Source organism: Suncus etruscus, chromosome 8 (genome assembly GCF_024139225.1).
Source record: "Suncus etruscus isolate mSunEtr1 chromosome 8, mSunEtr1.pri.cur, whole genome shotgun sequence".
In the NCBI taxonomy this organism is placed as follows: Eukaryota; Metazoa; Chordata; class Mammalia; order Eulipotyphla; family Soricidae; genus Suncus; species Suncus etruscus.
Window position 1 is genome coordinate 123,424,149 of NC_064855.1, and position 9,127 is coordinate 123,433,275.

Genomic DNA, 9,127 nt, shown 5'->3' on the forward strand with positions numbered 1-9,127 from the left:
ATTCTTTGACTCGAGTGGGGGTGAGAGCTGCATCTGGAAGACTCTCTCCACTTGTGCTCATGGGGCCTCTTTCACTATGATCCTTCCAGGATGGGATGATGCTTTGGGCTGAGTGTCCTTGAGAGTATTCACTAGTGACGGCTGCCCTTAACAATCCAGAAGATTCCTCCAGAGTTTGGGAGGTCTAAGAGTCCAGGATGGACTGCAAAGTCCTGCAAAGTCCTTCCCCAAAGTAGGATTCCCCATGGTGGATGTCCACACCCCAGTCTCCCACAGGATTGTCGTGCCCTCCATAAAGATCCCTTCCAGCTCCCCATAATTTAGTTCCAAATACCTGTTTGGCAGATGGTCACAGATTGGGCTCTTGGGTGTGAGGGGGATTCCTCACTCTCATGTATAACATACTACACACATACACACACACACACACACACACACACACACACACACACACACACACACATGCATAGGCTACTCTCCCCACCAGGCAGCTCTGACTCCACCATCTGATATCATGTTTCATTGGGACTCTGGCTTAAGTTGGGGCACACAAACAGACCCCTACCCCATCCCATGCCCCATCTTCTGCCCAGCCATGAGCCTTGTCCCGAGATCTTTCTAGCCTTGACATCAGCACAGACATGCCAGGAGGTTTGGCCAGTGGCTCGCTCAGTTGTGCTGTGGCTCCAGCTCTAGAAAGTGGCTCCTTTGGGGGCAAACAGAGGGGCCTGTGCTCAGGCCTGGGAAAGGCCTTGGCCAAGCTCAATCTAGGGCTACACAGAACTAATGAACATTCCAGAAAAGGTCAGTCAACAGAACTTTGGCTCATAGCTTTGACCTATGAGTGATTCAGGAATCAAATTTGTGAATAAAGCCCGGACACAGCTTCCAAAACAAGAAGATTCTGGAGAATTCTGGAATATTCTCATGGAACAGAAGAAAAGTCCTAGCATGATGGGCACCTCCAGGCCTGGCCCCTCACCTGCTGTAGATTCAGCTGACCATGACCTCAAGCTGCCCCACCCCACCCTCCTGTGCCATGTCTATGCGGACACACACACGTGTGTATACACACACACACACACACACACACACACACACACACATCGATCCACCGAACCCCCTGCGTGCTGCTGCCTCTGCCGCTCCTTCTGGCTGCTATAAATACGCCCTCAAGGACATGCCCCTTATCCTTCACATCCATCTCGAGCCTGAATTCGCTGATTCAAAGAGAATCCAGACGGGCTTTGATGCAGCTTGTGAAATTCTGTGCGTTTCCCTGCTTAAATCCTGCAGGCTTCATCCTGCTGTGGGGAATTTATTTTTAGCCCTATATTTGCAACGTAAATATGTGCTCCTTGTAAACAGTTTTAACGGTGCAAGATGTTAGATATGACCCATCTCACACACACCTCACAGACGTGCACAGACTCACACACACACACACACACACACACACAAACTTATACACACCAGCCCAGAGCATCACATCCTGGAACCATGCACTGAACCATCAGGTCTGTGTCTCCCAAAAAATTCTTCACAGTGCAGCTATACATGTGTCCATACATCTCACTAAATACCAAAGTGTCCTTTGTTATAAGGGATCGCACATTATTGATTATCAGGAAAAAAAGAGGGGGGGATAGCACAGTAGGGAGGGCACTTGCCTTGCCTAGGGCAGTCTCGGGTTCAATCCCACCACCCCATACAGACCCCCCAAACTTTGCCACAAGTGATTCTTAAGCACAGAGCCAGGGGGAATCCCTGAACATCACTGGGTGTGGCCAAAAACACATAAATAAAAATATAAAATGAAGGCCGGGGTGATAGCACAGTGGTAAGGCATTTGTCTTGCACTTGGCTGACCTGAGACAGACCCCGGTTAGATCTCCGGCATTCTATATGGTCCCCCAAGCCTGCCAGGAGGGACTTGTGAGCACAGAGCCAGGAGTAACCCCTGAGCACCACCGGGTATGACCCAAAACCCAAAACAAACAACACACACACACGTGTGTGTGTGTATGTGTGTATATATATATATACATATATATATAGAGAGAGAGAGAGAGAGAGAGATATGATGTGTAATAAAAGTTAAACACACAGGTGTGTTTTCCATGGCAGAACCTTCAGGTTTCTCAGCTGATGTCAACGGGGCCAGCATATCCCAAAACTGCCCTGATTTTTAGATCCATTATGGAATGAATATTCAGTAAGTTCCTTGGTTTGCACTGTGTTGCTCAGATTTACTGAATGTATAGAGCAGAAATACTCAGGTCCAAGGACTCTGGGCACCCATCACCTCTATGCCCCAGGCTCACAGCCTTTCGCGTTATTTCTAGTCATCTATCACAGCCCCCAAAGGCCACGCTTGGAATTTCTCTCACCCGTGATCTGTGCTATCTGTTCCAGAAGTGCAAGCATGGCCTGGAAGGGGCCACACATGGCTCAAGTTGGCATGGCTCAAGTTTGTTCTGTGGTTACTGAATCAGCCCCAGCACTGGCGGCCTGAGTCCAGCTGCCAACCGGAAATACCACACCCCCATATGACCCTTTCTGTGCATTGTCCACACTCACGGCTCTCTTTCCTGCACGTTGAGTGGTACTCAGTTGGAGTGCTCCCGTGCGTGTGCTCCTCTTCAGCTGCCATGATGAGTGATGGTTCTGCAGTGGGGACAGTCTCCCTGTCAACACTCACCCCCTCTGAATTGGAGAGCAGAATCTGGGGTGAATAAAGGCATCTCACGGAGGCAGGCCTGGTGTGAATATTGATGAAGGGAGACAGACACCGTGGATTGGGGTTGGAACAAGGTAGGCCTAAAATGCAACCATAAGTGGCTTTGTGTGTCATGAGCTTTTAAAAAGATGTAACTTTTAAAGCAGGGGTCTCAAACTCGTCCGCGGGCCGTTTGCGGCCCTCCGTACAACATTTTGTGGCCCACGGCCGGCCTTCCAATATCGCAGTATTCGCGATTATTATTACCGAATAATCGCAATAAAAATCGCATTAGTAACAAAATCGCATTAAACATTTGCATACTCTGAGCAGTTCCATTTGGGGTATGCAAATGTTTAATGCGATTTTTTGCGAATTTTTTCTTACTAATGCGATTTTTATTGCTAATATTCGGTAAGCAAATAATCGCAAATACTTTGCGCCTAGCGCAGACAACATTTCAGCTGCTCCTGCCCGCTGTCCCTTGCATTATCAGAGGCCGAAGGGAGAGAAGAGAGAGAAGTTTATTACAGAATTAGATTTTGTCATACCTTCATCATGACTTCATCAAAGCCTGCAGTGAAGAGAAAGATTGATGTCGAGCACAGACAATTTCAGGAAAAGTGGGAGACGCAGTATTTCTTTGTTGAGCACAGGGGCATTCCCACATGTCTTATTTGCTCAAAGAGAGTTGCAGTGCACAAGGAATACAACTTGAAACACCATTATTCAACTAAACATGCTGAGGAATGTGCAAAATATCAAGGAAATGAGAGAGCCAAGCGGGTTGCCAGTCTTAAAGCATGTCTAATGAGGCAACAAGATTTCTTCAAGTAAGCAACCAAAGAGAATATTGCATCAGTCGAAGCTAGTTACATGGTCAGTGAGATAATTGCTAAGGCAGGGAAACCATTCACAGAAGGAGAGTTTGTTTAAAAAAATGCATGTTACAGGCTGCAAGTGTTATCTATCTGGAAAAGAAAGGTCAGTTTAGCAAAATCAGCCTTTCTGCCAACACTATAGCATCATCAACTGTGTGAGAAAGCCAAATGTTTTGATGCATACTCAGTTGCTCTTGATGAGGGCACAGATATAACAGACACCACAGCTCACAATTTATGTCCATGGTGTTGATTGCAATTTTGAATTGACACAGGAGCTGCTCACAATAATTCCAATGCATGGCCAGACCACCACTAATGAGAAATTTCGGCATCTGTGTGATGCCATTGAGAATGCAGGTTTGCCATGGAAGAGGTTTGTTGGAATAACCGATGGAGCACCATCAATGACTGGGAGAAAAAATGGACTGGTGGCACTTGTTAAAAAAAAAAAAAAAAACTTGAAGAGGAGGGTGTAGAGAAGGCCATTGCTCTTCACTGCATTATCCATCAGCAGGCCCTTTGCAGTAAATGCCTGTCGTGTGACAATGTGATGTCTGTTGTTGTGAAATGCATCAACCAAATCAGATCCAGGGGCTTAAAGCACAGGAGGTTCCGTGCTTTTTTAGAGGAAATGGAGTCAGAATATGGAGATGTGCTCTATTTCACCGAGGTATGTTGGCTCAGCAGGGAAAATGTGCTGAAAAGATTTTTTGAGTTGAGAGAAGAAGTGAAAGCCTTCATGGACAAGGATGGGAATGCTGTTTCTGAGTTGAGTGATCACAAATGGCTCATGGACTTAGCTTTTCTTGTTGACATCACACATAAGCTGAATGTGCTAAACAAGATGTTACAAGGCCCAGGGCAGCTTATCAGTGCTGCCTATGACAATGTGAGAGCATTCTCCACAAAACTTGTGTTATGGAAATCTCAGCTCTCTCAGACAAACCTTTGCCATTTCCCAGCATGCAAGGAACTTGTGGATGCAGGCATACCATTCAGTGGTGAGAAATATGTTGATGCTATTTTTAAGCTAGAGAAGGAATTTGATCACAGATTTGCAGACTTCAAAAAGCACAGAGCCACTTTCCAAATTTTTGTGGACCCCTTTTCCTTTGATGTGCAAGATCCCCCCCCCCCCCGCCTCCGTGCTTCAAATGGAGCTTATTGACCTGCAATGCAACTCTGATCTCAAAGCCAAGTTCAGGGAGATTAGTGGAAAAGCAGACATGCATGAGCAATTTTTGAGAGAATTGCCTCCCAGCTTCCCTGAGCTTTCCCGAATGTTCAAGCACACCATGTGCCTTTTTGGGAGCACATATTTGTGTGAAAAGTTATTCAATAAGTTATTCAAAAAGTCAAAGTACAGGTCTAGACTTAATGATGATCATCTTCAAGCCATACTGAGGGTCTCAACTGCTTCCTTTCTAAAGCCAAATGTGGTTCAGATTTGTGAGGAGAAGCTCTGTCAAGTCTCTGGCAGCAAGGAATAGGCAAAAGATGCCATGTTCAGAAGAACTGTTCATGATCTTCACTCGATGTTATGTTCAGAAGAAATAATTAAAACTGTTAATAATGACGTTTGAGGACTTTTTTTTTTTTGTGTGAAATTTCTTATGTGGCCCTGCCTCACTCCGACTTTGCCTCCTGCGGCCCCCAGGTAAATTGAGTTTGAGTCCCCTGTTTTAAAGGGATTTGTAAAAATCACCCCACGAGCCATGTCTCTAACCCCAGGTGAACAAGTCTGAATCAGGGTCGAGCATGAAATAATCCAAACCAGGTAGAGGCTAGAACACATGTAGTCTAGCAATCTTCTACTTCATATCTCCGCCCAGCTGCCTGTCAGAACTGCCATTTTATTGAGTTCAGAGACCACCTTTGGGTGGGACAGTAAGGACAGAGTAAGGACCGATAGCTCAGGCTATCCTGATCCAGTCCCACCCAGGTTTACAAGGAAGACCATCTCTGTTTTGGGGTCAATCCAAGTTGTAAACAAACATACCAAGGAACCAGGGATGATCTTTGTTTTGGATAAAGTAATGTGAAACTCAACAGGGATTTATGTGTTTTTATTATTTATTATTTGGGAGGGGCACACCCAGTGGTGCTCAGAGGTTACTCCTGGCTCTGTGTTCAGTGATCATTCCTGATAGTGCTCACAGGACTATATGGAGTGCCAGGGATTGAACCCAGGTTGGCCACATGCAAGGCAAATGCCTTCTTGCTGTGCTATTGCTTTGGCCCCAGAAATAACTTTTGAAAAATAGATGTGTGTGTTTTTTTTAATGGAGGACTTTGGGTCATATCTGGCAGTGCTCAGGGCTGACTCCTGCCTCTGAGCTCATGGATCAGTCCTGCTGGTGCTCAGAGGACTCCATATGGTGCTGGGCTTGGAACCAGTTTCAGCCACATTCACTCAGACACCTTCATCCTTCTGCTGTCCCTCTGGCCTGTCTGGTGTTAGGCTCAACCCTCCGTTCCACTCTCAGTGGGCCAGTACTCCCAGGGCAGCCAGTCATGGGCTTTCCAGGCCTTAGCCACTGTGTCAAACCCAGTCAGGCTCGCTCTAGGACACTGCCTGGGCAGGCTTCCTTCTTGTCAATTCTAGAAGGTTCTATGGCAAGAAGCTGCCCAGAATCCCTGTGGCTCAGGCTGTGGCACACAGAGGGCCTGGCCTCTCTCTGCCTCTCTCTGGCCCGGACACCCAGCTCAGCCTCTGCCCAACTAAGAATATCTACCCTCCGGCTGTGACATTCTGGGGTGATGCTCCAAGTTGTCTCCACACACCCGCTTCAAACGTTAACACAGAAGTTTCATGAGTCTGCACTCTGCCAGGAGCTGTGTACAGACAGCAGGAGTAAACCTCCAAGAAGGCCCTGATGAGGAGAATGACAATGATGATGCCACTGCGTGTCCGGCCCACATGAAACATGAACTTCTTTGGAATCTCACTCTGTCCCCTACTCCACAGTTTTCCCCGCATCGGTCAGATTTAGGGGTCCTCATGTCTCAGTCAACCAAATGGCAAAAAGAGCTCAACCCTCAGGGTGAGACAGGTGGGCAGTGGGGATCCATCACCAGGCTGATGGGAGAGTTCCATCCTCACCTGTGTCCCTTCTTTTTTTTTTTTTTTTTTTTTTGCTTTTGGGCCACACCCCTTTGACGCTCAGGGGTTACTCCTGGCTATGCGCTCAGAAATCGCCCCTGGCTTGGGGGGACCATATGGGACGCCGGGGGATCGAACTGCGGTCCAGTCCGTCCTACGCTAGCGCTTGCAAGGCAGACACCTTTCCTCTAGCGCCACCTTCCCGGCCCCTCCTGTGTCCCTTCTGACGGAACCCTTCCAGAAGGTTTGCAGCTGTGCTGGGAGCTGCCTAGCAGGGCTCTGGGGGAAACGGGTTCCAACGCTGAATGTAAGTAGATAGAGTCACTGTATTTGGGGTCCCTCTTCTTCTGCCACAGCTAGTAGCTTTTGGGGTGGCAGCCACCCCAAAGCCCAAGTTGGGGATCCTGGCCCTCAAGTCCCCACAAACTGCGCTGACCCACGTCCTCCTGGGGACAGGCCTATCCCGGCAGATGCTCCAACAGCCTCTTCATCTCCACTGAGCCCCACAAACGTGACCTTGTTCCAGTTACCATGGCAAGAACCCCGGATTATAAATCATGACAATGTAGGTTCCCTGGTTACTGCGTGTATTTATAAATGAATTCCAAAGGTGCATGACATTTCATTCCAGCCTATTTATAGAAACGGAAGGAGAAGAAAGGAAAATGCCTTCTTTTTCTTTTTCCAGAAGGAAAGAATTAAACTGTTTTTTCTTTTCCTGTGCCCCCAAATCCGGGAGCAGCAGATCTAGGGATGTTGAAAGAAAGGCGAGGATTAGTTCCAGTGCTGTCTCCAAAACATAAGAAAAGCAGGGACCGGTGTGGAATAAAGTTCTCACAAGCAAGAGCCAGAATCAGATTCATGCAGAGGGAAAAAGTACAGCATCTTGGGGCAGGAGCAAGAGTACAGTGGGCAGGGTGTTTGCCTTGCACAGATGACCTGGGTTCAATCCCAGTCATCCCATAAGGTTCTGAGCCTGCCAAAAGTAATTTCTGAACACAGAGTCAGGAGAAACCCCTGAGCACCACCAAGTGTGACCCCAAAAGAAAAAGCTATATATAATATTTCTTTGGTACCTCACTGGACACACAGATTTTCAGGGATGATGCAAGTTCTATGCCAGGAAATATGTGTATTAAACAACAATATGGTTCTTCATGCAGAGCTTCTGAGCCCAGAGAGGTCCCGAGACAAGGTGAGGTGGCTGAGAGGGAGTCAGAATGGCTAAGGTCACAGTTCCCTTGATTTCAGGGCCCTCGAGGTTTTGCGAAGTGAGTATCTGCCTTGACTAAAGATGGCCTCTAAGATGTATCTTTTTATTTCAACTTAAGGGAGTTGGAGAGTATAAGGATAAAGGACACAACAGGTCTTGCATACAGTCAACTCAAGTTTGACCCCTGACACCTTATATGGTGCCTGAGTCTAGCCAGGAGTGATGCCTGAGCACAGAGCCTGGAACAAGCCCTGAGCATCATGGGTCTGGTGCAAAAATTTAAACAAATTAATAATAAATAAATAAACCAAGAGATGGTACAGTCTGGAAGGTACTTGCATTGCATATAGACACCCCTGTATGAATCTCTGGCATCCATACGAACCCCCATAAAATAATTTACTACTGGCCCAAATATTTGTGACTCGAGGCTCTCATATCCTAAATGAAATATGCTTGAGGAACTTCAAACACTCTGGTTTTTGTGGATGGTATCTATCAATATTCATGGCCTTGGAAATATTAGGAGCATTATCTTTAATATATTTGCAAGCCTATTTATAATCAATAACCATGTGTTACATGTTAACATGTGTAGCATCTGCTTATGGAATTTCAAAGCCAAAATAATTTCTCAATGTTGGGGTCTTGCTCCTGGCAATGCTCCAGCGGCTCGGTAGCATTGGGGGTCAACCCTCTGCTTCCAACATACAAACCATCTCCTCTAGTCCCCAACGTCTTTCCTTATTGGCTGGGAAGGATTTGGGACCCACCTGATGATCACTCCAGGATCACTGGCAGTGCCGGGGATTCAGTTTTGGCAAGTCGAGCACTAACTCTCTGGACAACCTCCCCCCAAAGAAAAAAAAAAGCTTTTTCCTGATTATAGGACTGTTTGCTACTTTGAAACACACAGAAAACTCAGCCTGGTTCCTGAAAAATGGTGCCAACTCAGAGCCAAGAAGGGGTACACGAATCATGGGCTCTCAGGTGGAGGCAGGTGGTTTCCTGCCACCTGGCCAGCTTCCCTACTGGACTCTTGGAGTCAACACCTCCTCAGGACAGTATCCCACCCCAACCCAATGCCCGTGTCTTTGCAGCCCTGCTCAGTGCAAAGTTGGGACTGAAGCAGAAAGCAGCCTCTTCACTCTTCGGCTCTGCATGTTTTCCGAGTTAGGTTCAAAACTAAGTGCTAAAACTAGACCCCT